Here is a 26537-nt window from a genome sequence, read left to right on the forward strand (position 1 = left end):
ATTAACAGCGTCCGATCGATGTTAAAAAAAAAAATGTACATGATCAATTTGGTAACGTCATGTAAAATTCATCTATGCTAGATGATATCAACGGCGCCTAAGGAGACGAATTTTTTTAAATTCAACAATTAAAAAAATTAGAAAACCAGAATTTTGAAATCTGAATCAAAGCAATTATGTAAGCCAGAGTGCATGCATCTAGATACACCGTCAGATATTTTAATTAAAATTAACAATGAAAAATGTTAAAACCAGGACTGTGAAACTTTGAATTTTGAACTTGAGCGGTTGAAATAGCAGGTGAATTATTACCCACGCACACAGATTTGTCTCAGTTTTTTTTTTTTTTTTGTAATTTTTCTACTTAAATTTACATCCAATCAAAGAGGCAGGTCAGAGGAAATGAAGAAGAGGCACCACCGACCGTTTGAAAAGTCAAACTGCGGCGGTGAGACGATAAGTAATGAATGCTGTTTTGATTTTAACAAAAGGAACAAATGAGATTACCGACAAAAGATTCAAAGTCAAAATCTAAACACCGTCATGCTAATAAATTCGTCATAACGTTATCTGAATATGATACTCATCTCTCCACCTATATATGCAACTATCAAATAATATATATTTTTTTAATTATTCTCGTTCTTTTTTTTTTCTTTCCGTTTCCGGCAATTTGCATTGCATTATTTATGACTGAAAGAAACAGAACAAAAATACTATCTCAACTTGAGAAGAGAGAAGATGACACAATTAATGTTAGATCAAATTTACAAGGAGCACCTTAAACTTTATTTTTATATGAAATTCAAGGAATATTGCAATTAAGTTTAAATTACATTTTCCATGCGGAATCATAACAGTTAGATTAGTAGCTTGTGTGAATCACTTGTTAATTGTCAGAAATTTCTATCTTATTTATTGTCACCGTGAAAGATGTATATAGTACAGTGTAGCGGTTACTTACAGCTAGAAGATGAAACAAAATTATTTGCATCGATAGTACATATTAATGAAGATAAAATATTTTAGAGATCAAATAATTTAGACTAATTGAATGGAATAGTAATCCAAAGTTTCTTACATACAAGTTAATCAATTGGGTATTATTAATTACTGGAAATGACATTTTTGTTATTTACAACATATAATATGCCATGACATGATATACTTTGCAGCTGAATTGGATGTGCTTTGATTACCCAATTTCTAAACATAACAGATATGTCAAATCTCCATTCAAACATTCATTTGAAAAAAATGAACAAAAACTAGTAAATATAATTGTTTATTTGGCGCCCAACTGATGGCATTAAAGTCAATATGTATCTTTTAGAGTACTTAGAAATTGAAAATCAAAATTAATAAGATAAAGCTGATTCTGAAAGGACCAAGTATGGTCAAACAAGCCCCCATAATTAGAGCAAATCATGCATGTGCTTATATTTTGTGCACCAATCAATATCAATGGACCATATCTATTAATGTTGATAACAAATGCTCCATTATTTTCAATCCAACCAGTAAAAGATATTAGAATTAAATATATTAAATTTAGGGGTTGGCTTACCTAATTAACTTTGTGTCAGATTTTATTTGAGAAACCTAATGGTTTGTAAAAAGGAATGATTCAATACATTAGACATATCTACTGATGATTGCTGAGTCTGAGTCACTGTTTTAACAAGTTCAAAATTTGTATTCCATATTTAAACTATGTGGTGAGAGTAAGTAAAGGAAAAAAGCTCTGGCATGTATATCTATATATAGTAATATACCAAGATTGACAATTTATTTACCTTTCAGTTTAGTAAAAAACCTGTGATTTTTAGATTTGAAAGGTTATAAAACGTTGAACAATTCCAAATTAAGTATGAGCTATATTAATTAATATTTGATAGTTATTGTCAGTTTGTCACCACCTAGTTAAGAAACCTGGGAACACTAATTAAGAGAACTAAAATAACTCTTATTACATAGTTAGCTTATTCAGTACATGATCAAAATTTATTCAAATATATACAGTGTAATTAAACAGCAAGAAATGGCAATTACGTATGTAATGCCATGAACAATTGCACACAGTTCCGAGCTAATGGCATTCTTCAAACCTAGGTATTGAATACAAATTACAAGAGTCTGCTTTAATTTTATTTTGAAGTATGTACAAAGTTTTCCCTCCTAATGAAAATTGCAGACCTGTTCCAATTAAATGTAGAACTTTGAAAGAAAGCAAGACAATATTACACGCAGCATATATACTTTGCTTTCATTTTTTTTTTCAAATTTTCTTGATCTTGCTTGGTCTGTGCCTTAAGAAAAAAGGAAAGAAAAAACAAAAGGAGAGCTCTAAAGATCCAACAAAGGAATATTAATTTATTGAAGATTGTGTTTTAAGGCGTCGAATAATTAGATTCAGTCATGAGTGCACATAATTTTTGACCTTTTGTTGTGTAATAATTCCAGAAGCTCATAGTACACTATTCTTGACAATTTAGGAAGGATGGAGCCATTTTGAGAGCAAGATTTTGATTATTGAGAGCTGAGAGAAACTTATATCTTTATATACTTAATTTGTCATTCAACTATCTTTCTTATTTTTTCACAATGAATACAAAACCTATCTAATTAAGCAAAAAAAAAAAAAAGATAATATATATTGCAATGAGATAAACGATCGATACAGCTCAAAAGGAAAATACAAAGGTGGATTTTTTTCCTTTTTTTTTCTATGATTCATCCTTCATTAGTAACGTCTATATGTTATTTTCATTATTTATTCATATTTCAGAATGAGTATTCGGTGGCCTTACATGCTTAATTATACTCTTGTCAATGGAGTTGTAGAAGAATATGGAAATTGAAAAAAAAAAAAAAAAGAGTTAAGGACAACTTTATTAGATATTTTCAAATTTAGTTTTGGAGAATTTGATGACATGGATGTATATAGCATTGGATTTATGAACTTTTACCATCTCTCTAAAAAAACATATATTAGTGATATAACAATTTGTCCTCACTTAAATATAACATATTGAATATCTGACATAAAGTTTAGTGATAATTATTGTCATGATTCTCTCGAACAAAAATTTCAACATAATTAAAAAAAACTTAATATAAACATACACACACAAAAAAAAGCATATTGTTAAATTCTGATTGTGTATTTTCATTGTGCATATTAAAATATTTTCATAGACTTGTTTTCTTAGGTGCATCTATTGCTTTCTTTTGAGAGCATCTTTTATCTCACTCTATTATTATTTTTTGTGCATTTATTATGCAAGATATGATGGGGAAAAAGGTTGAAGGACAAATTAATTGAGTATATATAAAGAAATGAAAATTTTCAACTCTCGGTAACCAAATTAAAAGACCAAAATCGTGCTCTCAAAATGACACCACCCTTCAGAAAACTATGTAAATTAATGTGCCTATCACTTTATGCATTAAAGAAGTTAAATTTGGCATCCATGATATATGTTTCCTTTCTCCTATCTACTGGTTCTTTAATTTGAAAGTTATCAAGCTAAAAAGGGTTATGTTTTTCCTTACTCAAGCTAGCATCTGTGTATCACATTAATTAAGTATAATTAAAATTTACTGCTAATTCCGCTGAGTTTCGCATATATTATGTACAATTTTTTTGCGAACTATATATATAAAAGCAATGTCTGGACTTACAAAAGTAGCCAGTGAAAAAAGTTTTGAAGCATGAATCATCCAAATATTTCTAAAGTTAATTTTTTTAAGTGTGTATTTTACCCAATCCTTTGGATTACATGACTCTATACATTTAGCTCCATATCCTAGTGTACAATTTTGCCAAATTAACATACTAATTAATTTACAACTTAGTTATTAATCCCAAGAAAGAGAAACAAATATTCAAAACTTCTAACCTAAATAAAATTAAGACAATATCATCTAAAAAGATGTCAAATTAATTAATTCACAAAGCAATTCAATTAAGAAGGATAATAAGCCTTGAGTTGAGGAGACAAGCATGGCGATGCTCTCCAAACCCTACAATGCAAACTTAGTATTTCCTTGGCCTTCTCTTTAGCCTTTGTGCTACAATCCATTTGAAGCACCATAAACAACTTTGCCACAACTCCAAGTTGCACCATTTCTTGCAAAACAACTGGCGTAGCTGAGTATTTCGCCACCAAATTCAGTATCCTAACTGAACTATCCGTAGCATTATGAGAAACCCTAAAGATCTTCTTTGACACAAGTGCGATCCCTGCATCATGCAGTATGAATTGTGACCTTCCCTCGGCACACCGACATAGTTGTTCAAGTGCAAAAAGTATCAACTGACACGCTTTTTTGTCCCGCTCATCTAGAAGCATATCTACTAGCAATTGCACTGCACCGGCCTCAACTACCTTAACACGGTTCCTCCCCCATGGACCGAGTCTGCACAACACTTGCAATGCAGCTTTGACAGCTTTCGAAGAGACTTGGTCTTTAACAACCCTGACAATCTCTTGTATAAGCTCCGAACGAACCAAAATCATACGTGTCGGCGACATCACTCGAACGAGAGATTTCACAAGAAAAACTGCGTAAGCTCTAGATTGGTAGTTTGATGTAGCCATGATTGCTGTCAGTATTTCCATGAAACCCTCATTTCTTTCCAGAACTCTGATCAACCCCTTGTCAGAAAGTTTGAGAGAATGCAACAAATTAAGCGCCTCCTCCCATGGGGTTGTCGTAGCGATACTACTAGCCGACTCTAACACTTCTTCTTCTGACCATAAGTGACCTTCATGTATTTTGTCTTCTAAGGTGTAATCTTTTATTAATGAAACCAAATAATCCATCACTTCTACACATTCTTCGACTAACCGCTTGTTGCGTTCTCCTTCCATTATTAAACCTCGTAGCTTTCTGAGGGAAATTACCGTATTATGGGGCTTCTTGGCATCTTCTAATAAGGAGATAATCTGAGATTTATTTATAGGAGGTTTTGGTGTAGGGAAACGCTCTATGCCGTCAGATGCATGCGTAACGCACCATGCCTGTATCAAACGGCGCAAGGTGTGGTTTGGAGTGATTAGATCAGGGTCAGTTAGCGGTTGATTGGTTGCGGGACATGTTTGGTGTTTCTCAGAGAATATCCATCTTTCTATCGAGGAGCGGTCATATGTCATGCCGGTCGAGAGAATCACTGGATCTCGCATTATTTCAAGAGAGATGGGGCAAAGAAAATATGACGGAATTTCTACTGGCGAGATCTCCATTGATACTATATATGTATATAGCTTAGTAAAAGATATGCTATGAGATGGAAGTAATTGATTAGAATCAAAGAAGTCTGTGATATTCTTGCACAAGATCAACAGAGGAGAAAATAACAAGAATTATGCCTTAAATTCAAGAAATTTTGGTGGATCTTTCTTTTGATGCTGTGGAGATAAGGAAGGAAGCGTGTTTTTTTTCTAGTTGAGAGGTGCCCGGGATGGTGGGCGGGTCTTTTATAGGATTTTATAGGAGAGAGAAACAGAGAGAGCTCCACGCTGCAATCAAATTTGGAACTTTTCTTCCTAGGACCTGGTAAATTAATTATTTCATTTTTAATTCTCTTGCATTTACGTCCTGATACTTTTTCTATTTATAAAGAAATCCTGTAGTTAAAACTATAAATAACCAGTCAATATACTCCTCTAATATTATAAGGCTGAAGTTATATTGTTTTCACTTTATTATTATTTTTGGATTTGTTCAAACCTAGCATTATTCTCGTTATTATTATTTTAATAAATTGTTGTTAGATATAATCATGTTTCAAAACACACATGTTATTTTCGTATATTACGTTATTGATTTATGTTATAATTATTATCTTGATTGTTTGTTTATTTACACACTATTCAAATTATATATATAAAGACATACACACAGACTCTCTTGTTAGAGTAGGAAGATAGATATTTTTTTTTGTCAACTGAAAATTTAAATGTATAAGACATTATAATTTCTCTAAAAAAATATGTTGTTGGCATGTAGAATTTATTTTTCAAATTATGTATATGACTAACTGCATCAACTTTAAGCAATCTATGCTTCTTTTAATATATAAATAAAAACACTATATTTTTTTTATAATTATTTACAACTACAATCTAAATTCATAATCTATAAACATAACGGTACAACTAAATACCATGTTTTATAGGCTGAAAGATTGCTTTAAGAAAGTCAATCATAAAAAGTTATTGTTAGGTATATAAATATTTTATATTTCAGGGTTATCTCCGCATGTTCTCTCAAATTATTTTGTTGCCTGTTTAGGAATCGGAAGGAGGAGAGAACGCACAAAAAAAGTAATAATTAAATCTAAAGAAAAAAAAGGAAAGGAGAAATATATAAATATTGACATGCATACGAAGTCCGTAGTTCTGGAGAAATGTTCATTGACCATGAAAAGTTCTCCTCTTTGACTTTATTCTTTTACAACCTCATACTTTCTACTTTTATTTACTTTTCATCTTTTGTGAATTTATTTTGATCATGCATTTATTACGCGCCGAGTTGGTCAAACTAGACGAGATCAAATCAAGATCATTAATTTACCACTATCTAGAGACCAAAGTTGAAAGTTCCCGTGCCTCGATGAAATTTAATTTGCAAAAGTCAAATCGCGCCATTTTAATTTAGAAACTTATTATAAAAATAAATAAATAAATAGTTTTTTATGATCTTGGCTGTGATTTTCATATCAGAGTGGAGTTCCAAAATAAAATAAGATGGGATAAAATTTTGAAATATGCTCTAATTATATAATATTTTAAATACAAGTATTTTTTTTATAATTTTTCTAAAAATAAAATTAAAAAAGTATATTATTTGAATTTATTTGAGTCAGATGTAGACAAGTGCTAATAAAAAGTTAAAAACCTTAATAAAAGATGGTTATAAAGGTGATGTTAACTTCTAAGTGCATATATGTATGTGTGCGTATATGTGTGTGTGTCTATATATATATATATATATATATATATATATATATATATATATATATATATATATATATTTTTTTTTTTTTTAAGATAGATACAAAATTGTTGTTTCTAGACTATTCAAAAATAATGATTTTTTACCCATCTTAAAAAATAGTAAAATAATTCTAAAAATTATAAAATTTCATCTCCAAGAATATTTTAGTATGAATATCATGCTGAGAGATTCGGATTGATGATATGGATTTTAAAAATGAAAATATAATATATGAGATATAATGAGATATATATAAAAGACATGAGACAGTTTAGTATTATTAATGAAATTTTAAAAGACATGCTGAGAGATTCGGATTGATGATATGGATTTTATAAATATATTATGCTAATTTTAATAAAATTATACAGTTTAGTATTATTAATGAAACATTTGTTTAATTAAAATTAACAAATATGTCTTATTCAATATATTTTCGTTGAATATTATTCTTATCAAATTATGCACAAGATATAGCAAGGTTCTAATTCCACCTCTATTCATCTTATAGAATGAACTTTCTTGTTTCCACGTAGCTATAATTAATTAATGTATTGTCATAATTGGTTAGTTCCATTCCAACTTGCACAAATTTTGATCAAGTCTTGAAAAGTCAAATGCTCAATTTTTTCCTGCTACCTTTCTGTTAAAAAAGGGAATTTGACTTCTTGGAATAATTACAATAAAATGTCAACGGCTCAACGCTGATAGACTTAATTATACGTTTAATTTGCACAAGTCAAATCGCGCAATCTTGATTTATAAATTTATTATAATTATAAAAATTTGTTTATGGATTATCTTGGCTGTGTTTTTTTCGCGTATCGAGTCAAAAATAATTGTAATTTTTTTTTAAAATTGTAAATTATAAAATAAATGGCTACTTGTGGCACCATAGAATTTAACATCTTATAAATATATTATGCTAATTTTAATAAAATTATATAGTTTAGTATTATTAATGAAACATTTGTTTAATTAAAATTAACAAATATGTCTTATTCAATATATTTTGTTGAATATTATTCTTATCAAATTAAGCACAAGATATAGCAAGTTTCTAATTCCGCCTCAATTCATCTTATAAAATGAACTTTCTTGTTTCCATGTATTGTCATAATTGATTAGTTCCATTCCAATTTGCACAAATTTTGATCAAGTCTTGAAAAGTCAAATCCTCAATTTTTTTCCTGCTACCTGCCTGTTAAAAAAGGGAATTTGACTTCTTAGAATAATTACAATAAAATGTCAACGGCTCAATACTGAAATTTTACAAATTGTCCTACTTTTTAAAATTTTCACACAAAATATCTCTCCTCTAAAATAATTAACAAAATGCCCTTATGGGCCTCATTTTCCCCTCTCTCCCCCTCTCTATCTCTACCTCCTATTTACTCTAATCAAGTTTGATACATTCTTATCTATCATTAGACTTTAATGAAAACATAATTTTTTTCAAAGAATATGTAATTCAAATAAAATTTGGTAAACATGCAACAAATTTTTCAGTTAAATAATATATATATATATATATATAGTAGAACTAGGGTGTTCTTAAGTTCATCAAGCCTCTTGGTGAACTCAAGTCTAAAACCCGTCAAATCAGTTTCAAATGATAAATCCAAACCGTTGAAACCTTCCTACCTTATGAGTGATACATCTACATGTAAACAAATTTAGTTTTGAAATTAATTTTGCATAGAGTCAAAAGATAAAAAAAAAACATTCAAAAAATGAATGCATTAAAATTAATTTATTAACATTCTAATTTTGACATCTTGACTTTATACTAAATTAATTCGAATGTTTAAAATTTTCACATGTAGACGCATCACTCGTAAGGTATGTGGATTTCAACTGTTCGGATCCATCATTTGAAACCGATTTAACGAGTTTTAGACTTGAGTTCACCAAGAGACTTGGTGAACTTAAGAATACCCTAGTTCTACTCATATATATATATATATATATATATATATAGAGAGAGAGAGAGAGAGAGAGAGTATGGCTAAATTGCTACCGGTAGCACTTTGACCTAAGTGCTTACGGGGTCATATCTTCGTATTTGATATTCCAATAACAAATCAAAACCGTTAGATGTTCAATCTATATTAAAATGTGCTTGGAGACCAAATTTTATATTTTTTTGGAATTTTTTTACTATTTATTAAGATGGTTTGAAGTCCCTGTTTTTTAATGGTGTAGAATATTAATAAAAACAGCAATTTTCAAACCATCTTAATAAATAGTAAAAAAATTCCAAAAAATGTAAAATTTGGTCTCCAAGCACATTTTAATATAGATTGAACATCTAATGATTTGGAGTTGATGTTTGAACATCAAATACTAAGATATGACCCTGTAAATACTTAGGTCGAAGTGCTACCGGTAGCAATTTAGCCATACTATATATATATATATATATAGAGAGAGAGAGAGAGAGAGAGAGAGATGGGCTATGGTGCATTGCAATGCATGGGGGGGTTTGTGCATTGGACCATAAATCTAAAATTCAAAATCCAAATGGCCGATCCAAACCGTTCATCTTGTTCTCCATATTAATATGTGCTTGGAGACCAAATTTTATATTTTTCTGAATTTTTTAACTATTTATTAAGTATTTTACAAAATTGTTGATCCAACGGTGGCTGCTGATTTTACTGTTTTGTTAAGCCACCGTTGGATCAACAATTTTTGTAAAATACTTAATAAATAGTAAAAAAATTCAGAAAAATATAAAATTTGGTCTCCAAGCACATATTAATATGGAGAACAAGATGAACGGTTTGGATCGGCCATTTCGATTTTGAATTTTAGATTTATGGTCCAATGCACAAACCCCTCCATGCATTGCAATGCACCATAGCCCATCTCTCTCTCTATATATGTGTGTGTGTGTGTGTGAGGAGGGATCAAGTTACAGTAATTTTTGAGTTACAACAAGTTATCACAATCATTTTCTACATTTTCAAAGTCCAAATCGTCGATCCAAACTGTTTAACATGATCTCCACAATAAAATGTGCTTCCATATCAAATTTTACATTTTTTGGAATTTTTTTACTATTTATTAAGATGGGTACAAAAAAAATATAAAATTTGGTCTCCAAGCACATTTTATTGTGGAGATCACATCTAACGGTTTGGCTCAACGATTTGGACTTTGAAAATGTAAAAAATAATTGTTGTAACTTGTTGTAACTCAAAAATTATTGTAACTTGATCCCTCCTATATATGTGTGTGTGTGTGTGTGTGTCGAATACATGTTTTTTTATAAGTGTGTGTGTATATATATATATATATATAGAGAGAGAGAGAGAGAGAGAGATGGGCTATGGTGCATTGCAATGCATGAACCCTCTTATGCATTGCACTATTAATTATGGATTTAAAGTCCAAACGACCAATCTGAACCGTTCATCTTGTTCTTCATATTAATATGTGCTTGGGGACCAAATTTTACATTTATTGGAATTTTTTTACTATTTATTAAGCAATTTTGAAAGTTTCTGATCTGATGGTCCAGAAAATTTTACTGTTTTTTTACTGTTCACAGCAAAACAACAATTTTCAAAAATGCTTAATAAATAGTAAAAAAATTCCAAAAAATGTAAAATTTGGTCTCCAAGCACATTTCAATATGGATTAAACATTTAACGGTTCAGATCGGTCGTTTGGACTTTAAATCCGTGATTATAGTGCAATGCATAAGGGGGTTCATGCATTGCAATGCACCATAGCCCATCTCTATATATATATATATATATATATATATATTGAATACATGTTTCTTTTAAGTATCTATACTAATCTGCATCATGATGAAATTATTTACACGATTATATGGTATGTTATTAGAAAGATAAACCCTTAAATTTGTATTTTACTTATTTGAAGAATAGGATCATATATTTGTTATTTTCTTAAAAATGCTAATTATAATAATCATATTTTGAGGAAATTTTTTTTATTATTGATGAGCATATATGCATTAATTTGATGTATTGCGATTTAAATTTACAAAATTGAACATGTCTTAAATGCAAGAATCAAACACCAATATATATTCTCATTTCAATCTACTAATTTGACACCATCAATACTGAAGATAATTGTCATTTTCATCTAAGTATTGTCTTATTTGTAACCAAACAGAGAAGAAAATATCTTGACAATATATAATTTTTTGTGTTAAAATATGGAGAAAAATTATTTTTATATCTCATATTTTGTACTTCTTATTTAAATATCAAAAGTATTTATATTTTCTTTTGTAAAGTTTTCAATCTTATTTTTTTTTTTGAATGATTATAAGAAAGTTTAATTAAATGAAACACTATTAAATAAGTAAAATATAAATTTAAGAGTTTTATCTTTTTAATAACATAATGTATAATCGTGTAAATATTTGCATCATGATGCAGATTAGTATTAATACTTTTACAAAAAAAAATGTATTCGATATATATATTATCTATAAAAAAAAATGTTGCATGCTTGCAAAAAAAATTTATTACATATTCTTTAAAATCTTTATGTATTCATTAAAGTCTAATGTGAGATAAGGAGGTGTCAAACTTGATAAGAGTTAATAGGAGATAGAGATAGAGAGAGGGAGAGAGGGGGAAATGAGTGATCCACAAGGACATTTTGTTAATTATTTTAGTGGAGGGGTATTTTGTTTGAAAATTTTAGTAAGGCAATTTGTAAAATTTCCCTTAATTATACGTACATAGCGAGAATTTTTTGGCCTGAGGCCTATGCATGCCAATAAATGTGCATAGTTACACTTGCTTTATTTAATTTGTGAGAACTATTTATAGTTGTTAATTAAGTGTTAGAATATTTGATATAGCAGGAAAATTGCCAAAAGGTCAAGAAAAATTTAATAAAGTGCTGTTGTTTATTTTTAGTCTGCATTTTTTCTTATAGCTTCCAGGATTCAAAATTTTATTTAAATTATTTTTTCATAATATTGAACTTGCCTCTTTTTCGATTTCACTCCGAAAAAAATGTATTGCACAAAGAATTTTATTTTATTTTATTGTGTTTGAATTAGATATACCTCATACATTGATGAATATTTATTTGTAAAATTCAAGTATTTTTTTCAGTCATGCGATTAAATTTAAGATGATTAATATTTTTTTCGATATTTAAAAATAGTTGATAACTAGACATGTTCTAGGTCTTGAAATATGAAGTATTAATTTCTGAAATTTTCATTAATAACCACTAAAATAAATAAATTAAAAAAATAATGTGGTTTTCAACAAATATAATGACAGGGTCATGTTTTCTTTACAGGGTTCTAACTAGCACATATAATAGTGCTATAGTGTTTTCAGACTATAAAAGCTATGGTGTTATCGGCTATTGCAGAGCAATATGAGTATAGTGTCATATTTTTAGAACTGTAATGGGATAAATGCTATTTAAATTTTTTTTTGGGAAAATTGATTATTTGCCACTCCAAAATTTTAAATTTTTAAAAATGCCACTTGGAAATTATAAATCATCCTAATGTCACTCTAAACTTAGTTAATTTTTAATTTTGCCACTCCAAATAATTAATGACTAAAATACTCTCCCATGGACTCTTCCTCTCTATCCGACTCCCATGGCCGATTGCCGCCGTCTCCTTCACTGTCCTCCCTCTCCCCGCTTGCCGCTCCATTCACAGCCGGCGGTCGTTCCCTTCCCTCTAATCCAATCCACAACCCTGCATCTCTGGGTCCCACTACTCCGAGCATGTTTCAATCTTCTCAACTGATGCATTCACGTTTGCATAGGGCAGCAATGGGATAAGTGCTGCTGCAACGTATATTATCGGCCATGGGAGTCGAATGGAGAGGAAGAGCCCATGGGAGGGTATTTTAGTCATTAATTATTTGGAGTGGTTAAATTAAAAATTAACTAAGTTTAGAGTGACATTATAATGATTTCTAATTTCAGAGATATATTTTTCAAATTTTAAGATTTTAGAGTGGCAAATAACCAAATTTGTTTTTTTATTGCTCATTTAAGTTTTAGCTAGTTTTTGGAAATTGATGATCTGATGGCATATTTTGTCCCATCTAAAATTTTGCTCAGGCTTCATTACAGCGTTGACATTGACACATAATTATCCAAGTGATTTTCTTTCTAGAAAATAACAAAAACCGATAGAAAATAAATAAGAAGATGAAAATAAGTAAAAACATGATTATAATAAGAATCACAAATGCTCAACAGGCGGAGAACCTGTCAGCGTCATTCCAGATAGTTAGTACCGGATTCCAAACCACCCACGCCACTGGCGGGTTGCAAAAACGTGAACGAAATGGGTCACGTTATTGATCATGTGTGCACGTGGATGAGTGGGATTATGGTTATCACTGGATTCAAATCTGCTCCTTTTCTCAAGAAAAGGAGCACCTCCTATTCTTTAATCCGAACCGTTCAAAATTGATCAAACGGCTCCAATTAGATATGATTCATTTTAATAGATTATACTGATATAAAAGAAAAAACTAATTAGAGCCGTTTGATCGATTTTGAACGGTTCGGATTGAAGAATAGGAGGGTGCTTCTTTTCTCAAGAAAAGGAGCAGATTTGAATCCGTTATCACTATAGTGACAAATGAATTATACGGTTCGGTTTTGCGAGATTTAAAATGTATAATTAGGAAATAATTCAGAATTATCCGAATTAGAAATCTCAGTTCTGTAAGAGAAAAATAAAATAAAACCAAAAAATATATGTTCTGGAAAAAATTCGTAAAAGTTGCGAATTATTTGAGTTTATTTCGGTCAAAGTTTGATCAACCGAATAATTCGGTGTTCTGTTCGACATCACCCAAAAAATAAATTATTCGGATATAATTCAGATATAATTCATGAATTTTGTCACTATGGTTATCACTGCTTCTTGTGCAATTTTCAGTCAGTTGTTAATTTTATCTATAAAATAAACCGTTGGAATTCTAAAAAGATGCAGAATTAAGATTTAATATTATTAGATATATTATTATTTGATAGAAGCTTATTATTGTATTTTTTACATATTAAATTTTTAATTTTTTTCACTTCGGTGAATTAAGTCTACATATTGAGAAATTTGAGACGTTTGACATCTAAATTGTAGAATATAGGATAGGCTCAATAAATCATAGTCTATCTCTGACGGTGCTCTAGAAGAGATGCACTTTGAGTCGGTGGACTTGTAGATTTAACAAATGTACAAACAACAGTTTATATTCAAACAAGGGCGGAACTATAAAATCTTAATAGGGGGTGCTAAATATAAAATACAAAAGTTGTGACTAGTGGAAATTGAACACAAGCTTTTTCCAACACTACATAAGATCTTACCACTAAATTAAAGTTAACATGTGATCATTTATGAGGACTAAATTATATAAAATGTTTCAAAAAAATAAAATTTAATTAAATCTTAGTATATATAACTAATATTTTAAAATCATAGAGGTGGCTTAGCCACCTTTTGATTGACTTAAGATCTGCCCCTGCATTCAAAAGACTTTCACTGAAAGATATAATGTTACCTTTATTATTTCTAATTCGTATTAACAAACAATTATTAATTACTAAACTTGTATCATTTTATATATAAATAAAAATAAATGTACATAAATATTTAAACGTTTATCGTTAACAATTACTTTTACTTAGCAGATAAATAACTGTAGCTTTTATATAAAGAGAGTGAACAGTTAAATTAACTGTAGTTTGGACTTTTCTTCTCAAAAAAACATATTAGATTGAGACCTTTTATGTGCTTAAAAACTTAATAATAAGATAACACTTTTGAGGTGATGTCAAATTGTCAATCGTAAAACACGTGTAGTAGACTACAAAAGTATTCTTTTCCACCAAAATCATAAATTCTAGAGCAATTATCACGTGACGAAATAAATAGCAGCCTTACACTTACAGCTTGTAGGTATGGGATCCACGTTGGCAGAGCAGCTGTTGATGACTTGAGCAAAACCTAATTAGGCAAGCTCCAACCAACCAATCAGAGATTTCTGCTGGAGCATTCTTTAGAGAACACAAAGCTGGTAATGTCCCACGTAATTTAATTAAAAAATGGTTCTGATCACGAGGGCATTGGTTGGGTTTTCGGATTCTTTGTTTTATTTGATTTGATGTGATTTCAAATAGTCAAATAACTCGGCTCCTGTTTGGTGCTGGATCTCATCTGTAAGTGGGAAGTCTCACTCGCTCTTATTTTATTATTTAAGGGGAAGCCCATCTCACTCGCTTTTAATATCCACACATGCTGTATTGCTGTCTTCATAAAATTAACAAAATATTTTATTTCTTTTTTCTGAGGAAGAATGTGGATGCGTAAAAAACGAAAGTTATAAGGTGCTAACTTTTCTGGGGGTTTTATCTACAGAATTAAAAAAAAAATTAACTATGAATTAAATCTTAAAATTTTCGAAATACAACAGAAACACAGTCAATAATAGTATTTTTCTATATTTCCAGTTTTTTATCTGCAGTATTTAATAAAAAAAACTATGAATTAAATCTTAAAATTTTCGAAATATAACACAAACACTGTCAATAATAGTATTTCTCGTTGAGATGGAACATTGACAATTGATAGTGTTTCACCGAATTAGTATTCTCCTAGATACCTAGGCACCTAATCCAAGCAAATTACAAACAGACGACCCATATTAATCTCAGCTGAATCAAAGTCAATCGGGTGCCTATAGAAACTATCGGAGATCCGTTTTGAGATTTGTGCCATTAAAAGAACTAATCTGGATCATCCGTTTATAATTTGCTTGAGCCAGGTACCTGGTTGATCCGGATTCATGTTTCACCGATAGAAAAACGTTGTTATTGGGTGCGTTTGGATGAGGCAAAGAATAGTGCTAACCCGGATTAGTTACTATTCTGAACTACTATTTTACGTTTGGATGTATTTTGATTAGCATAAATGGACTATTCTTTATTTGTCTTTTGAGAATTAATATGCTATTTTAATTACTAACTTAACTAAAAATTAAATTAGCTCACTATTCTCACTAACTCAAGTCTTCATTCAAACACTCCCATTAGCAACATTTCACTGTGTTGATTCAAATTTTCCAAGCAAGACCTATTTCAGCATTTTATTAGTGTTTCTGTCAACAACAACACTACTTTATGGGTGAAACGTTATAAAACGCTGTCAACAACAGTATTTTTACTATTTTTCGAAATTGTGGTGATTTGATGTTATAGATTTAAGTTGATCTCTTTTGAAAGTATCTAATTCTAGAGTTACCTTCAAAAGCTGCATGGGCCATTGGATCCGGAGCCTTAGAAGCAGTGGCCCAGCCTTGTCATTTAGTTTTATGAGCAGACTTATTCATTGGGCTGTAAATTTTAATTTTTTGGGCCTGATTAACAATTTACGGCCCAATGAACAAACTCTTTGGGAAGGAGGAGTCATGGGCTCATGGCGCTACATGATTCGTTTCATCTCTACAATTCGGCTTGTATTTTTGAAGGAACCACTAACCAGGAAAGAACAACTGTCTTTCTTATTCATACAATAGGCAAATTATATGTCTAACTGATAATTCCGTCGGAATTTATAAGTTTTTCCTACAACGCCGGTGACCAGATGCTTTGCATCCATTGTCTTGATTGCCTCAATATTTTAGTTTCTCCAAAATCGGACTGGGCAGATAAAACATATCAGTACTATTATAATATCACGTTGAAAATTTTGATATCATCTATTCACCCAAACAAGATCTGAGCCCTTCATTGAGTATATCTCAGCCACTCATCAAAAGCATATTTCAATCTCAGTCTTTAATCAAAATTTTCGATTTTATACATCTTTTTCACGTTGTCAAATATATAAAAGTCTAAATTTAGTTATCTATGTACCCGCCACATGAAAATATACATATAAATTATTTCATTTGAGACTTCTCTTTTTATGCGCATCTTGATTTCTTCCCCCCACGTGCTCCTTTTTCTTACCCAACGCAGAATAGAATTCGCATCCTCTGAGATATCTCATATTTTGCGTGACTTTTTGGAAAATCTCAACCGTTGCAATACGTTCTGTGTGAATCTCAAAGCTCAAATAATATTTCAATTTCCGTTGCAACGCAGGGAGACTTAACTAGTTTTATTAAAAATTACGGAGCAATTTTAATAAGAATGGACAGATGTAAGATTCGTGTTTAATTTGTAATGGACGGTCCATATTTAAACTCAATTGAGTTATCCTAGAGGATCTGAATTCCAGGCTTCTTGAACGGAGCTCAGGGCATTAACAAAATTATAACAATATTAGCGATGCTGTCGCAATAATAAAGGCATTAACAACAATAATGATAATAAAATGTACAAAGTTCTTAGAAAAATAAAAAAGGCTGAGAGAAAAGAAGTAAAAATATAAAGAAAGCGTAATGGCCTAATTCTCTCTCCTTTTTTTTTTCTTTTTCTTATCTTAGTAGGAATATAGAACCAGATTGCAGCCAACTTCAGTATTTAGAAGTGCTTTCTAATATTACAAAAAAAAATGTGCGAATGTCTTCAATTTTTATGTGTAACATTATGAAAAATACAAATATGGTATTAATAAATGAAGGTAATATACGAAATTCTGGTATGTGTTTATAGAAATAAAATAGATAACATTTAATGAGTAAATAGTATTTTCTGAACAGATGAACAGTTTAAAATTTAAATTACAACAATCAAATATTGTGAATATATAATTGAAATAAAGTGTGTATAATGTTAATTTGGAAATTTGGAAATATTTACAAATAAATATTTGAAAGGAAATTTTTTATATAAGCTTGAAAATTAATATATAGTAATGTTTATATTTTTCTTAATTAATATTGGAAATTTATAGTGCGAAATAAGAAGTGGGTAAATTAAAACTGAAAATTATCAATAATATAGTTATATTATAAAGTATGGTTAACTTTATTCATTTGTATATTTTGTTTTTCTTTTCTTTCTTGGTGTACATGTCAGTTTTTTCTCTGTCCAACCTATATGCTGAGTGTGGTGCTTGTATTATTTCTCTATATGGTTCTTGTTCTCTCATATAATTAAGGTATATTATATCTCTCTCTTTATCAACTAAGCAAGTTCCAATTAAAATCTAAACGGTGCCAGTGTCCTTGATTCATTGTAAGAGAGTATATGGGTCTACTCTCACCCGATAGAGTTATTATTGGCTATTATTCGGATTGCTTAATTGGTTGTATATGTACTTGCTCACTCTCTCATCGCACCTAGTACTATTATTAGGTACTAGTATCGTACCCGTACGTTGCAACGGGGACATAATATAAAATTAAATAAAATATGATGAGTTACTAATTCCATGCACATGTTTTCAGATTTTTGCAAATGTTCAAATTGTTTAAATATTGCATTGTCAGAAAAAAAAATTAACTTCCAATTTTCTGCATAAATTCGGAGTATTTATTTGTTAAAAATAAGCAATTATACCAAGTTCCTTTCCATCTACAAATCAACTTGTGGCCTTAATAATTATGATTATAATTATAACGCTTGCTAACATGAAAATAAAACAAAACTGAAAAGAAAAGATATAGAATATGATCATAATTATATTACCTTGTCATCTCATCTCTTACTATATATAGCAAGACCTCTTACAACAAACAAACATCAACTTTTTCAATATAACAAAACAACTAAATCCCGAAACCCAATATTTCAGATCTTTCATAAAAAATATTGAAATTTGTCGGTTGAGGTAAGGGCCTTTACGGTAAAATGCTGCCGGGGCCTTCTCCCTTCCACCTATAATCTAAACCCAAATTTCAATGTTTTAGAAAAAGAGAGGGATTTTTTAGAAAATATATATTTTAGAAACAGGAAACTTGTAACGACAACTGTGAAATATGCATAAAATACTGAATTTACCTTTCCATGTGCCGAACGGGCCGTAAATGTTATGGAAATGACCGACACGGCATTCAATGCCGAAATCCTTAGTGTGCTTGCACAATTCCTCGGTTGCCAGTTTCTCCAATCCATATGCATCTTGAGGCTACATTGCAACAAACAGAAAACCATATATACTGAGTTAAAAGGTAACACTAGTGGAGAACATACAATTAGTGTCGCCTTAAAAAACCGACACTAATACATTAGTATCGGCTATTTACAAAAAACTGACACTAATAATATTAGTGTCGGCTATTTAGATGTAGCCGACACTAATAACTGAGAATTAGTGTCGGCTGTTATAAACAGCCAACACTAATGTATTAGTGTCGGCTATTTATAAACAACCGACACTAATTCTCAGTTATTAGTGTCGGCTCTTTATAAACAGCCGACACTAATACATTAGTGTCGCCTTTTTATAAACAGCCGACACTAATTCTCAGTTATTAGTGTCGGCTATTTATAAACAACCGACATTAAAGCTAAAAAAATTTCATTTTAAGTCCTGCGCACCTCTTTCAAACGCACGCCTAGGGTTTAAAACATCTCCTTCGCTTCACGCTTCTCTCCGATCTGATCTTCTCAAACCGAGCCGCTTCTAGGCGAATACCAGAAGATCTTCTCAAACCGAGCATGCTTCAGTCCAAGGGGCGTAACTTTTGATCCGTCCGTCGGATCGGGCTGAAATTTTGACAGGAGCTCCGCAGCCCCAAATCCAAGCTAACTTACTTTCCAGCCCGATCCGACCGTCGGATATAGATTTTTCGAATTTTCTTTACAATTTCAGTCCGATCTAACTTATAGTCTTTATAATTTTAGAGTTTTTAGGGTCTTTTATGTATTTTTTATGTATTTTATGTTTTAGGGTTTGTATTTAAACAGATTTTATGTATTTTCTGTTTTAGGGTTTGCACAAACCATTTATAAGAATAACAATAAATGAGCAATTTGGATGATATTTTATTTAGTGAGTGTTATTTGTAAATTATGATGAATTATTTGATATCTTTGTTTTATATATAGTTCAGCAAAAATATATGAGCATTCCAGAACAAAAATTTTCATTTTTAGAATTTCCTATGATTTATAGTGAATTTTTGAAATTTTTTTTTTTTTTTTTTAAAAAAAAAAAAAAACATTAGTGTCGGCTATTTATTAAAAAGCCGACACTAAAAGTAAGCCATTAGTGTCGGTTATTTAATTAATAGCCGACACTAAAAGTTAGTATTAGTGTCGGCCATTTAATAAATAGCCGACACTAATGGCTTACTTTTAGTGTCGGCTATTTACAAAGTATTAGTATCAGCCCGATTAGTGTCGCCTAATGTCCGACACTAATACCCATAAACATCCGACACTAATTCCAAGTTCTCCACTAGTGTAATAAGTTGGTGCTAAGAATTTTTAATTAAAATAGAATAGAAAATAAAACTTAGACATGGAAATAATAGACATCTCAGCAGGCCAGGCATCTGATTCCTTCAAGCTGACATTAGTTTACAATTGCTTGAACTCCAGGTAGATGCAAGCACTTGAGGCATAGAAAAACCTACAAGAGATGCAATTAAAGATTTAATCTAACAAATCTCTTGCTACTAAAATGCAATCTAAAATGCCCAAAATACCTTCCTTTGTAACACCTACATGACTCAAGGAAAGACATTCTTGTCAATTTCTAACAAAAATTAAGAAGTTCTAATGTAAACCAATTTCATGACTCAAGGAAAGACATTCTTGCATTATTTACTGTTTAGTCGATATTTTTGGATAAAGGCTTTGGGAGGAAAGATGTAACATCAAAATCAACAGTAAGAACAACAAATAAAGAAATCAAGATAGTGGTTTGATAAATCTCCACGATACATACCAAAACAATAGGCACAAGAATGGTATAAAATGCCCAGTAACCAACAAAAGGAACTACACATGGAGAAGGTAGATGTTGCAATGCACAGGCATAAGAACAGTACAATAATTCCCACAATTGAATAAGGTGGGAAATTGGATAAAGAAAGATGCGGGAATTACTCTGCAGCAGCTTGGTAATTGTAGAAGAAATCTTGGGCATCAACAGTGAAAACAAGGCTGGTAGCTTGAGGAAGGTATTTGTCAAGCTTCGGCTTATGCCTTGGTTGGCGTACATCTATCAAGTGCACTGGTACTGCCTTTTTATTTTGCTTTACCTGTCTCACCAAGAAAAAACCGAAAGAAAACAACTTGCAATATAAATCCCAGGAAATGCCTTCAGTGCCGAACTTGCAAAAAGGATCTCATAATTCTTTGTTTAAGCTTGACATGTGTTTATTTCAGGTACATTTTGATCCATTTAAGCTCTACAATATAGACACCCAAATAAAGCTCCCAAGAAAGCATTTAGATAAAAAGAAAAATCACATCAAGAATTCTGGAAGTACATAGTATACACTACACTATTGGAGGATACAGCATCAAGTACACTTGGCTAACAACAAAACAAAAATGGGCACTTGAGCTCATATGGAATAGAAAATTACAATAATGTTACCTCAGATAAGTCAGAATGCAACACAAAGGTATCATCATTTGGCTCCATTGAAGTTATTGTGCCTTGGTGCAGGGACCCATCACGAAGCTACAAAATTAAGAAAATAAATTTGATTCTTAGATAGCCTATGTGGATTGTATCCAAATTTAACAAGTAAAATGACCATGCATTAAGTTAAAATTTACCGGTAGAAAAGAACAGTTTTTCCACTGCCACTGAGGCCAGCTAAAAGTATATTATTCGATTTGGAAGTCCTTAAGAAAGACACTGCAATACAATCAGTGATAACGAATTAATACAAAAGAAATCATATCCAAAATCTTCTTAGGAAAATTCAAAAATCACAGAAATATAAACATCCTTGTTGTGAAAGAATTATGTGGTGCCTGTGTATTATTTCAGAGGGTTTGACTATATGGAACTCATCCCTGACGAGCGGACTGTCAGAAAAGAAGAACATACCTCTTGTTGCCTCTACTGCTCTAAGATACCCCTATTGCATAGAAAATAATGACACTATTACATAATTTGTGCAATTGTGTCAAGAATACATTTGGATAGAAATTAATTTATCAACTGGAAAGAAATTACAATTTTCCCATGATTGAGAAAAATTACAACATGTTTGGCGACGAAGAGCTCTTGACCTGGCATTGCTTTTGAGCAATTGGGAAAGCTTTTCCTCTTGTTTTGAAAGACTGCTCTGAAGCTCATTCAGTAATTGATCTGCCTCTGTTGCAATTCCCTTAAAGCACTGTAAGAACACATAAATTTTCAAAATTGAGTTCCTATTGGTACAAAGCACTTCATTTAAGCCTATACAGAGGCACCTTGCGCTACGTACTTTCATGAATTGCTGGTCTTTGAGCGGATTGGATTCACTTCTAAACTCTGACAATGCAAATATACTAAACCAAACACAAGCCAATCAATGAACCCAAAATGAATACTACCTCAAACTAACCTAACCATCCAATCGGAGGTGGAGGGAATGCTGGCGCCATGAGCAAACACAACAAGAGGCGCCCTATTCCCTTTCTTGTTGCTATTTTCTATCTCTTTCTCATCCACCGGAGGAGTAGAAAGAGGAGGCGGTGCCTCATCGCCGGAGTCGCTCGTACGGTGGCACTTCGACGGGGGTGGCTTTGGAGCCATTGGATCAGATCAAGCGGATACTCAGACTATCTGCTTGTGTTGCCAGGCCAACTAATCACAAGCGAACCCGCACTGTTGCTCCTCGATACTGATAGCATTAGCTTGTCTTTAGCGAATGTCCGCTGCGTTGGGAGAGGCAGAGAGAAGAGGCAGGGAGGCGGGGGTCTAGGATTTGGATCGGGAGACGGGCTTGCGCCGGAGGGAAAAAAATGTTTCGCGTTCGACGTTTCGATCAGAGTTCCAAAAGTCGCTAGGCAGTTTTTTTTTGGAAAAATTAGTTCTATGCCACCCCAAAATGCTTAAATTAGAAAAATGTCACCTCAAACTTTCTCTTTTGCTAAATGTCACCCCAAATCACATTTATTAAGAAAAATGCCACAAATACTATATTAATCTATAATTTTAACTTAACAATTTACAGTATACATGAACAGACGGAAATAGCCTTGATCTTCATCTCTTCTAACGCGAGGTATTTGCTGAATTTCCTCTGTTTTTTTTTCTAAACACTAATGAAACCTGGTTCATTATTCTCCATCTTCCCGTCTCCCACTTTTCTTTCTCGCACCAAAAACAAAGGAGAAACTCACCTTCGCATGGTCACGGTCCACTGGCGGTGCTCTCCTCTTCACTTTATCCCTGCTCGATCCCACCAGTGGTTCTCTCCTCGTGCCTACTCCGAGACACCCCTTCAAATCTCCTCTCTTAGCATTGCCTTCTCCACCGACACCCACTCCTCTCCTTCTCCAGCGACAATCGCCGAGACTAGTGATTCGGTAAGCCCTTAGAAGTTGTTCTCTCTAATTTTCTTAGAATTCGTACCAAAAACTTCTAATTTTGGAGTGGTTTGGTAAAATTTTTTTGAAATTGGTTTGATATTTAATCTTACGTTTCTGGTGGTTGGTGGTTGGTGGTGCTCAATTTAGACTAGTGTTCAATTTTTACTGATGTTGAAGATTTCTTCTTTTCATATTGCTGATTAGACCATATTATTTAGCTAACTTTTTTGTTGATTCAAATTAAAATTGTCATTAATTTAACCTAATGATGTATTAACTATTCTCAAGAACAAGTTTTGTAACTAACAAGCAACTCTCCATTCTTCCGTTTTCTCAATTTTCACCAAATTCCAGATTCTTTGATCTCCAATCAACTCAATTTGAGTTCGATTAGCTGCTGGAATCTAAGATCATAGCATATACACAGACTCAAAGATTATTGGACAGATTCAAAGTTTATTCAAGAGGGAAGATATATGAGTGAAAGTCAGTGGGATTCAAAGTTTATTCAAATATAAGAGGGCAGATATAATGGCCAAATGGATCATTCAGGAAGCCAAGCTATGGAACAAGTACTGTAGGGGTAATGGTACCGGCCGAGTTGTCACTGCTACAGCGACTGGTACCAACGGAGTTGTCACTGGTACAGTGACTGGTACATGAATAACATGTGCTATCTTGTTGGAAGTTTTATTTCCTGTTTTTTGAGGGGTCTAAGGTGATATGAGGTGTTTCTTGTAAACGGTTGTAATTAGACCCGTTAAGCTTTTGACATAGTCCTGGCAGTGAAGACGAAGAGAGGAGACAGTATGGCGGAGACGAAGAGAGGAGACGAACAGAATTCCCCAAATGTATATAATCGGATCCACTAAGGTTTAGGTTGAGGGTATTTTTGGAATATACGAAAATACTACTCAAAATACAACATATTTTGTTTATTTTTTATTACAAATGTATAATAATTTGTGTATTGTGGCATTTTTCTTAATAAATGTGATTTGGGGTGGCATTTAGCAAAAAAGAAAATTTGGGGTGGCATTTTTCTAATTTAAGCATTTTGGGGTGGCATGGAACCAATTTCCCCTTTTTTTTTAATTTTAACCGTGTGGCCGACGAAGAGGATATCAGAGTTCTAAAGAAAAGGAGAAGTCGCTAAGTAGTTTTCTTTTAATTTTAACCGTGTGGTCTTATGTATTGCGGGTACGGTTTTAACTAAATATAGAGTTCTACACATATAAAGAATGTATTTAATCAAAGGAATGCAAATTATTTAACTGAAGGGTGCAATCTGAAAATTCAATGGCTGAGTATCATTCCACCAAAAAAACAGTAAATCAGGATCCTTGCAGGATCTAGACATTAAGCTCCTTAATAAGGAGGAGAGATATCCATCCTTCTCTGTTATGTTTCCTTTTAATTTGATTTAAAGTTTTGGAATTTGTTAAACGACTCAAGTCATGAATAGCTATAATTTATTTGGTGAGTGAAATAGAAAGAAAACTTTTTTAATAGTTGAAAGCTAGTGTATTTGTTAAATTCTTATGAAATAGTTAAGTTGCCATGTCAGAGGGATTGATTTGCAAAATAATTGAATCTTAATCATTGAACTCTACTGGAAAAGGATTAAATGACTTGGATATTTATGACTTGTATATTATCAGAAACTTTTCGATTTGAGTAATTTAGACTTGTCCGAACACAAAGAGGCAAAATGTAAAAGGCGGTTGCTTTCGACCAAGTTAAAATTTAAATTAGGCGTGGATTTTGAAATATTGAACTTTGATTATGTAAAGTTGTAACTCTTGAACTGTTTGACAAGTTATTGAAACCAAAAATTGGATTTAATTAAAAATGATTTAAATAATGAACAAATAATTAGTAAATCAATTAACACTGTATTACCAATACACATGTTATTATATGTAAATTGTTTGGTAATAATAATGTTATAATTGAAAATAAAGAAAATGTTATTCTTTCATAGGCATAGATAGTGTGGATGGACTAATGAAACAGAATGTTTAAGAAGAACAGATTGTTAATGACCTCGCCTATTGCCTTACTTTATGTTATTGGATTAATCTCAGATTCATGACTAGAAATTAAATCGTAATACACTGTGCATTTTGAATATTTTATTGACTGCATTGATTGAACTGTTGCATCATATGCATGGTCCAATATAATTGAAACTGAATTACTAGTAAGTATGTTGCTTGTCATATTGATATTGTTTATCGATTCTTTAGCACGCTCCTGCGGGGAGGCGATATTTGCTTCTGTAATAGTTTTTTCCAAGTCCTTTGCAGTGAGGTGGATCTCGGCATCGAGAGTCCATGTGAGATAATTCTTGCCTGAAATTTCAAGAGCAGCAAAATCAAGTATTGTGAGATTTGTCATATGTACTACAAAATAGATACGTATTAATTTCAGGTTATTAATGTCATAACTTCATGTTATGAATATCATAACTTCATATTATGATAACTGAAAATGGAGATAAATAAAATAATATGTAAATTGAATGAACAAATAAATAAATTTAAATATATTAATAACTTCATGTTATAATAAAATATTTATTTAATAACTTCCGGCTATTAAATTGCTTGGCTGCACAATTGTAGAATTTAATTTGAAATAACTTCGGGTTATATTTTCATCTAGTGATCTATGATAACTTCAAATAGAACTTTTCTTGGTTATTATATTGATTTTATATGAAAATTTCTAATAATTTTTAATTAGGAATAACTTTGGGTTTCATCCAGTGACCTATAATAATAGCTGATTATTATAATAACTGTGGCCGAAACAACTCAGCAGAAAAACATTGCTAACAATAACTTCAAGTTATTATTTTATTCGGGTAATACGAACTTCGAGTTCTTGAGAAACATTTAGTTGTGATAATAACTTCAAACTATTACTCTTATTATTATATTCAAGTAATATGAACTTCAAGTTCTTAATAAACACTTAGTTTTGATAATAACTTCAGGTTACTATTCCACCATTCACTTTAAGGAATGATTCTTATAAACTAAAATAAATATAATAAAAAATTTAAATGAAATTTAAATTAATGAAAGATATAATAATTAATCACACAA

General features: G+C 31.3%; 1 pseudogene; it reads right to left on the reverse strand.

The window, feature by feature from the left end:
• Positions 1-3968: 3968 nt before the first annotated feature.
• On the reverse strand, positions 3969-5249 carry LOC144566604 (E3 ubiquitin-protein ligase PUB23 pseudogene; annotated as a pseudogene).
• Positions 5250-26537: the final 21288 nt, after the last annotated feature.

Source organism: Carex rostrata, chromosome 15 (genome assembly GCF_964058835.1).
Source record: "Carex rostrata chromosome 15, lpCarRost1.2, whole genome shotgun sequence".
Taxonomy (NCBI): Eukaryota; Viridiplantae; Streptophyta; class Magnoliopsida; order Poales; family Cyperaceae; genus Carex; species Carex rostrata.